We start from the raw sequence: 9,533 nt of genomic DNA on the forward strand, positions 1-9,533 counted from the left end.
TAATGCGTCCGTGCATCCAACTTTCTAGTCGGGCCTCGTTTCGTAGCTTTGCTCGATGTGGAGGCCTAAGAGGGAGAAACATTCGTCAAATGAATGTATATGTATACAATATAGAGCTATATCCAATATTTTGCACATATTACAAGTGATTGTCGAACTTCATATGTATACCTCGCTGGACTTTATTATTTCTTCACCGGCTTCTCCACCGGCTTCTCCATCAGTGGAGCTATCACCTTCTCCGTCATTGGACCTATCTCCTGCCCCATCGGCTTCATCTTCGTGTCGGTTGACCTCCATTCCATATCCGGAGGCGTTTTGATATGACGACGGAGATTCAGCTGGTTCAACGTCGGGGCCGTCTTTGATTATATCTTCGAGAAGTTCTTCTTCTTCGAGGTTCCTGATATGTGGATCCATAGTTCTGCAAAAAACGGACATTTGATTAACTAATAAACTAACAAACTATATAAGAGGGGTTGGAAACTTCAAAGTGTCATTTTATATAGGAGGACCTTTAGTCCCGGGTCTTGGCTAGAACCTAAACTCTAAAATATGTCTAATGGATTCTCTTAACCTTTAAGGATTTAACAAAATGGCGACATTCCAAATGTGTAAAAAATGATCCTATTTTTCCTGATCTCATCTACCCTTCTATATGTCACATTGTCTAGTGTCAAAGGACTTTGTTGAACTTTGTACAAAAAAAGAATTATTCTATCAGGAACTCCGTTCCAAAACAACTTTAGTCCCGGGTCGTGGCTCCACCCGGGACTCCTAGATTTCTGCATAGTATTCAAAGTAGGAGTACTTTTCCAATTTGAGCATTCAATAAGCAAAACCAAATCGTAAAATAAAGTAGTATTCTAATTAGCATGCAGTCAATTATAAGCAAATACATCATCTCTTTTGTCCGTACATCGTCGAATATTATCACTAATACTCCTCGAATACTATCATACATATAGCATCACTGATACATCTAGAACGTAGCGCCCGACGGGTATCGTCGCGGGCGGTGGACACCCAAAGAGAAGGAACCATCACAGGATCATAGCTCCAGTGAGATCACCGAAGAACCTGCCAGGTATGCTCGAACCTGCCCTCCAACGCAACCATGTAGCGACGGACGTGCTCATCCTCCTCGCCGACACGGTGACGTACCACCTCCGCGGTGTCCGGAAGCCTCGGCACCGTCACTGGCCCACGCGATCGCCACCAAACAAGGATCGGGTCAACAACGGGCTGGCTCCTCACCAACCTACGCCCCCCGGAAGGTAGCACCTCCCAACACCAGCCGGGCGGAGCCCAGTCCCGGACAGGGCCCCTCTGATCAAGCATGTGTCCTCCGCCGAGTCGACAATGAGGATGCGGGATAGGCATCGTAAAATGAACTAAAAAATAAACTAGTTCTATTAATTTTCTTGCTAAAAATAAACTATTAACACTTAAGCATATACAATAGCAAAATTAAACTATTAACACTTAAGCATATACAATAGCAAAATTAATCAATAATCTAAAGAACACTATTAACACTTAAGCATATACACTATACAATAGCAAAATTAAATGACAAAAAAAAATTATTTCTTCTTCTTGTAACCCTAACCTAATTTTGCCTCTTCTTCTATTTCTCCTCTTCTTCTACTTCTTCTTCTACTTCTACTTCTCCTCTTCTTCTACTACTTCTCCTCTTCTCTTCTTCTACTTCTCCTCTCCTCCTCTTCTAATTTTTTCTCTTCTTCTACTTCTCCTCTTCTTCTATTTTTCCTCTTCTTCTCCTCTCCTCCTCTTCTTATTCTCCTTTTTCTTTTTTTCTTCTCCTCCTCTTCTTATTTTCCTTTTTCCTAATCTTATTTTCTTATTTTTGTTCATATTTCTTCTTGTTGTAACCCTAACCTAATTCTAAATATTAATAACCCTAATAATCTAGCACAAACCTAATAACAATAGGAATTAAATGACAAAAAAATCTTTTTCTTTTTCTTCCTTTCTTCTCCTTTTTCTTCCTTTCTTCTCCTTTTTCTTATTTTCTTCTCCTTTTTCTTCCTTTCTTCTCCTTTTTCTTCCTTTCTTCCCTTTTTCTTCTTTTCTTCTCCTTTTTCTTCTTTTCTTCTCCTTCCCTTTTTCTTCTTTTCTTCTCCTTTTTCTTCTTTTCTTCTCCTTTTTCTTCCTTTTTTCTCCTTTTTCTCCCTTTCTTCTCCTTTTTCTTCCTTTCTTCTCCTTTTTCTTCCTTTCTTCTCCTTTTTCATCCTTTCTTCCCTTTTTCTTCTTTTCTTCTCCTTTTTCTTCTTTTCTTCTCCTTTTTCTTCTTTTCTTCTACTGGCCGGAGTGTTGGGGAGGAGGGGCGGGGGGCTTACCGGCCGGAGGTGTCGACGGCGCGCGGCGAGGAGGACGGCGGCGGCGAGGAGGACAGCAGGCGGCGGCGAGGAGGACGGCGGGCAGCCTGACGGCGTCGTCGAGTTTTATATTGTTAATTTCCATCATACTGTTTCTCTCCTGTTTTATATTCTTTTTTCTTTGTTTTTTTCTTTTTAGTTTTATATCTTTACTTTTCGTCAAGTTTATTTTTTAACAAATGTTCATAGTTTCAAAATTGGTTGATTTTGTTTAATTATTTAAGGTTTTTTCAAAATTCTAATAATGTTCATGGTTTTCAAATTTGTTATTAGTTTAAAATATCATAAGTTTATAATTGTTTTAATGAACTTGTAATTTTCCATATTTCAAAATTTGTTCAAATTTGAAAAATATTCTTCTTTCATAATAAATCACAGATTGAAAAAATCTTTGAGAAATTTCATAAAATATTCACGTTTTGAAAAATCTTCCTGTTTTTCAAAAATGGTTCTGTTTAAAATAATATTAGAAAATTTGGAAATTTGTTCATAAATTTCAAAAACTTGAATATAGTTCTTATGGACCAGGCTGCCAGTTGAGTTACAAATTCCTAGGTGTTACGGTGGATATTTTTGGTTCACATCCCATCTTTAGCTAGAGTTTTAATTTTTGGCATTTTTCCACTTCGTGAAATGGGCCGGCCCAGCTGAGTCACGCCGTGTGCGAGCGGCAGGTAGGAGTTCCGTAAAATAAACACCTTCATTTTTTTGCGACATAACACCTTCATAATGTTAAACTACAATGACCATAACTCACCCATTAATGTTTGATAGTTTTGATACCTTTGGAAATGAGATTGTTGAGTCCCTGTGGCTTACAGATTGCTACAACAACGATTGCAGGTATAGGTAAAGTGATATGTTGACGTGAGCGCGATGATTGTTCTATTTGCAGTTACTTCTTCTTCTTGATCATCGATATAGGATGGGTTCCAGGGCGACATCCTGGGATAGCAAGGATGGACGTCGTTCTTTTATCGTTTGTTTTTGTCCATAGTCGCACCCTGCTCTTCTACCTGGTGTTTCAATATGTTGATGTATTGATGTGATCATTTATGTAGCTTGTGGCGAGTGTAAGCTAATTCCATATACTCATCCCTTATGTACATGTACTTATAACGATATCCATTCTTACAAAACGATGAGATGTGCTTCTATCCCTGTCGAGGCCCTCCTGCCAAAATAAGGATAAGATCACATCTTGGGCGTTACAACCCGCCCATACACTTCCTGGCGGTGGAGTTCGATGCGGCCCCCTTCATGCATGAATGGCTGGTGGCCCATGCCTCCTTGCGATCCGCCACCGAGGCAAACCAGAGGTACATGGTGCCTATCGACGACGGAATCGTCTCCAGGAAGAGGTGGCTGATGGAGCGAAGAACGACCACTTGAACCGCCGCCGTGTCGTTATGGAACTCGTTCGGCGGCTCGATGGTGACAACCGCCAGCCTCATGGTCGCGGTGTAGTCATCCCGAGGCATGAAAACCTCAACCGAGTTCGGGCACATTGACTCCGCATCAATGGATCGCTCAAAGGACCTGGACTACTCCGATGTGGCAGGCGAGCCCACAGGAGAGGATAGGGCGTCGCCCGAGCCAACAGCACCCCCGCCAAGCCCAAGCAGGGAAGACCGCAGCCTCGCCGTGGTCTGCGGCGCGTAGCACGACGCGACCGTCTCCGAGTGGTTGGACACCGACGACGAAGGGATTGGGGAGGGAGGAGGCGAGGAGACAACTTCCGATGTGGATATGTCATGGAAACGCCGCTCCACCGGCGCCTCGTCCATCGGCTCCACGTCAGGGGCAGGGGAGGTGGCCTCTCCCAACTTGAACCCCCAAAGCAGGGCCAGGCTTGCAAGGTGTTTGGAGTAGCGGGCACGCACCATCGGGAATGGACTGGGCGGATGCCGAGCGGGGGGAGGCAGAGGAGGAGGTGCATGCTGGCTGCACGAGGGAGGAGGAGGCCGCGGCGGGGGATGAAAGCCGGCAGAGGGAGGCCATGGCATAGCGAGGCGAGCCTGCGTGGTGCCCAGACACCCACCAGCGGCGATAGCGAACGGGCTCGCGGCAGTCGCGGACGAGATGGTGGGAGGAGAGGCAGTGAAAACAACCAGCCCAGGATAGAGGAGGGGGGAAGCGCGCGGGGGGGGGGGGGGGGGGGTTGACGCATGGCTGGACAGAGCAGTCGCGGCCTTGTATGACCTTTTCCCTGCGGGAGACGGGGATGTAAATGCTACCGGGTCCACCGTCGCGAAGCTGTCAACCTCCAGGCAATCAATGCGCAACGGACAACCGCTAGCGACGCTTGCGTTGTCGCTGGGAGGCACGACCAATCCCGTAGGGAGATCGGGAACATGATGGGCAATGAATTCGTAGGGGGTTTTGGGCGAATCAGCAGCCGAAATGGTGTCCGAAGTAAGGGAAAGCAAACCGAGGCTATTAACTTCGGAGGGGACAGGTCACCAAATGCCTAAAAGGCTACTGAGGCGAGCGCGGCTAGAGGACGCAGTTACACCCGGTGGGTGGCAATGGGCATCAATTCGCCTCGCTCGGGCCAGAGCCCTGGTCACTGCCACTTGAGCGCCGCCACGCAACGGAAAGAGGGAGAGGTTAATGGCAGGCATGATGCCAGGGCCAACGGCGACGAGGAACACGGCGATCGCCGGACTAGCGACCTCGACAGAGAAGAAGAGCTCACCGACACGGACGACCTTGGGACACTCGTCCGAGGCACAGAAGAAGTAGGAAAGGAGTCCAGCGACCCCTTCGATCGAGAAACATGCCGCCGAGGAGGGCGCGACGAGCTAGACCACGCCGGGTGTGCCTAGGTCAGGGAAGGACCCAGGATCATTGGACACAGAGGAGAGAAAGGAGGCCAGCACACGCTCGCGAAAGACCGAGCCTCGACGCGGAACAACGTCACGTGAACGAGCATGGGTTGCACTCCCAGGAGAAACACACCGTCGGGAAGGGCGCGATGAGCTAGAGCACGCCCATGTCAGGGAAGGACCCATGATCATGGGACACGGAGGAGAGAAAGGACACCAACACACGCTCGCGAAAGGCCGAGCCTGGACACGGAACAACGTCACGTGAACGAGCACGGTCGCACTACCATGAGAAACATGCCTCCGGGAATGACGCGGCGAGCTAGAGCACGCCGGGCGTGCCCAGGTCAGGGAAGGACTCAGGATCATGGAACACGGAGGAGAGAAAGGGCGGTAGCACACTCTCGCGAAAGGCCGAGCCTGGACGCGGAACAACGTCACGTGAATGAGCACGGATCGTACTACCATGAGAGAACAAACAAGGGTTACCTCAAAGGGCAGCAAGCATCCACATCGACGGTGGGGGGAGGGGGGTGATCGATAACAGCAGGGAGAGAATATGCAGCGGCATCAGATGCCCATGCGGGGCCCGGCGGCGCGGCGGAGTCGCCGAGCGCGTCATCAGGCGAGCTGCGAGAGCCCTCACACATCTCTCAACACAGCGGCCTTATCCCAAAGTGTTTTTCATGGATCTGTGAGTCGCATATCATAACTGAAATTTATAATGCATAGCAAAGGCGTGTGTTACTGTACTTAAAAAAAAGACGTGTGTTACTTTGCTGCTGCTGCTTTACATCACTAGCAGTACCAGATTGTAGAGAATTCTAGTGTACACTACCAGGCACCATCATCATTGCATGCTCTGGAGAAAAGAAAAAGGGACACTTCCAGCATGGGGATAACACGCAAGGAATTGTGCCTTTCTTAGTTTACAGAAGGAAGGGCTGATTTCCATATTCCATAGGCCAAACCTTGCTCTGTTCTCAAGTCAAATACTTGAAATTGAGGTCCTCCGCTCCACAACTCCGCGCCCGGAGCAGGCGGAGCTGTAGTTAAAAATCGCGGAGCCCTTGGTCCGAGTCTCTGTTTCTCAGGCTGCTCCTCCTGTCTACTATCAAGGTACACACATACTTCTGAAAATACTAAAATAGTGACATTCTGTTAGCTCGGTTTGAGACTTCAACCTTGTCCTTGTAACGTATTCTAGATAAAATTGCCCGGCGTGTTACTGGATAATTAATATTGGTGTGCTGAGGCTCAAATGTAACCTGTTGTCGTTGCTGTGCATGTAGGCAGTGGTGACGCACCTTCATCAGAGATGGATTAGATTGATTCATCTACTGCTGCTTTTGTTTGTTGGTCTTGGTAGAGAACTTCATCATGGTTGCTTCATTGGTAATGTTCTTTTTCTCGAATATGCATGAGTATGCGTATCGTCTATTCATAGTATGGGTAATGCTCTTGTGCAAATTATGTTTATGAACTTCCTAATTAATCGTTTTCTTTCATCTAATTCTGTTGAGATTTTCATGTCCCATGCGTGTTTATACATCAACCCAACCTGTAGTCATGCATGCGATGTATACATAATTCAATGTCAGTGACCCGAGGACGGACCAGGCGTCTGGGACGGACATAGTTATAAATGTGAAAAAGCAACTATTTATGTGGTTAGCTAGAATGCTCTATAAGTACGGGTCCGTAAATACACAAGGGAAAGAAACATGCTAGTCTCTCAGTAGTATGATAATGAAAGAACCCTGTGAGGAAGTATGGAATCATGTATAATTCACTAATGCACCCATTGTTTATCCATGTGTACTAAGAGTTTGCGTTTGCATGAATTAGATTATGCAAACGAATTAGATTAGTGATGCTTCTAGGAAACATGGTCTAACTTAATTATGGGTTTTAAATCCAGTATGTCTGGCGCAGAAATTTTGATGATGGCAGAGAGGAGATATTCCACATTCTTGAGGCCTTGAGATATTATAGGGTTATCTATTATCATGGTTGGGGCGGACTTGGGGCGTCTGATATGCTTAGATCCATAGCGGAAGTGCTCCCATATAGAACAACCACTCCGGAACTATGCTTTGATAAAATAATTCATATAGATTGCTCATAAAATAGAAGAGGGTTGCAGAGGGCAATCGCAGAGGAATTGGAGCTTCAAAGCTCAATAATGGCTATTCTGGATGAGCAGGATGAAGAGGATGATTTTAATGGAGTTGCTGAAAGCTCTAGGAATGAGATGACAAGTGTGTCAAGAGAAATCTATGAAATCCTGAAATACAACAAATTTGCATTGATTTTTCATAATGGTAGTGAAAACGAATTTGTTGACCTAACCAACTTTGGTGTTCCTCCAATTACAAGTTTTGGTGACAATCTGATGATATGGTGCTATAGAAGGAGAATATTGACCATACAAAATGAGAGAAAACAAGAACTGGTAAAAGAACTGAGGTACACACAGGTTTTGGTTTGTGGTATGATAGAGGATTTACTTAGTGGAGACTGGTATGCACTACTGTGTAAGGAGGATGCCATCATAATTGCTGGCAATCCATGCATCCAGATCCAGGGAGTCAATCCAATGATGGTTGTCGATTGTTGTTTGTAGAAACTATTCTTGCAATGTAGTTTTGACAAGACCAATTCTGCATGGGGTGATCTTGTGTCCAGTTATTGGATATGTGATGGGATATTGCAAAAGGATATAACACTGGAGATAAATGATGCATTGCATAGAGAGATAAGGTGGGAGTGGGACGATGATGTGCTCACAAAGTTCAAGAAACATCTCAAGCTTCCTTTCCTTGTAGTTCAAGAAGATGGTGTATATGAAGAAGATTCATACCGTTGGATTTCAATCACATTGAGGGATAGGGAAATACTGGGTATGAATAATTTACCAGCAGAGACATCATCATTCTTCTTGGAGTTTCAAATATCTGGTCAACCAACAGCATTGCCAAATAGTTTATTTCAACATTCCAGAAACCTTGGTGTGCTAATTCTGTGTTGTTGTGCCTTCAATTTTGCATCACCCCCTTTTCTAAAATGTCATAGCATAAGATTCCTTGGACTGGACCACTGTACAAATGACAGAATCGGTGAAGGAGAGGATCATACTGAGTGGGATTGCTTGGATAGCTTGTGGGTGTTAGACCTACGCCACACTGCTTGGAATGAAATCTTATCACCAGAAAAGATGGGCCTCATGGATAACCTCATGGAGCTAAGCATAGAGGGAGTCTGGTGTTGGCAATACACAACTCGCTTACAAGGGCAGCTACCAAACCTAAGATGGTTTCGGGTTATCAAGCCTGCTTGTAGACCAGATATTTCAGCATACCTAGGCAACTCATTCATGCACAAGGAAAAGCTAGAAATACTTGACCTGTCTGGCAACAGTGAGATGAAAATTCTACCAAACGGCATATCTAAAGCAAGTAGTCTCCAGGTGCTCATTCTGGAAGATTGCAATGATCTTAAAAATGTCCTTGTCCCTGATGGGCTACCTCATTCGCTGAAGTCCTTTAGCTTTGACGGATATGGGCCAGCTTTCCACCGGGCGTCAATTGTTGAGCTGCCTGCCAAACAAGAACACCCGTCGACCCCAACTACTAAGGAGGGTGCTAGTGTGTCTAGTATTTCCCTCAAAGGCTGCACACAATTGGAAAATATGTTTGTGCGTGGGTTGCCCAACCTCGTCGAACATGACCTCTCTGGAACTGCAATTAAGACACTTGATTTCAGCACTATGGTGCTAGAAGTCCCAATGCTGAAGCAATTATTTCTGCTAGGATGTAAGAACCTTTGTGCAATAATTTGGAGCATGGCAGTTATCCCTTCCTTGAATTTGTTATGCATAGACACGCGAGCTGGAGCGGGCTGTCGTCCGCCGTCCATTGACCAGAACAAATCATTTCGGCTGCAGGTGCATGCCAGTGTTATGGATGCGAGGCTTTTTCGGTCATTGGAGAATCCACTGTTTCATCATTATGAACCTGAGGATGTGTGCTTTAATATCCATGCCACCTCACCGGTGTCTAACGGACCAGTTCAATCCATAGTGACCTACAAGGAGAAAAAGGTCGTCATGCATGGAGATCAACTCGGCCTGCAGCAGCTTGTTCAAGACGGCCGGTACGGTGATCTCCAAGACATAGTTGGTGATGCCCCGATGCAGGTTTTCCCAAATCCTCCGACTGACAAGTTTAATCGGCATATTGAGATTGCTGAAGGGAGCCACGTCTTTGATTATGCCCTCGTACGTGTGATGACAAGGTTTGTT

Source organism: Hordeum vulgare, chromosome 7H (assembly GCF_904849725.1).
Source record: "Hordeum vulgare subsp. vulgare chromosome 7H, MorexV3_pseudomolecules_assembly, whole genome shotgun sequence".
NCBI lineage: Eukaryota > Viridiplantae > Streptophyta > Magnoliopsida > Poales > Poaceae > Hordeum > Hordeum vulgare.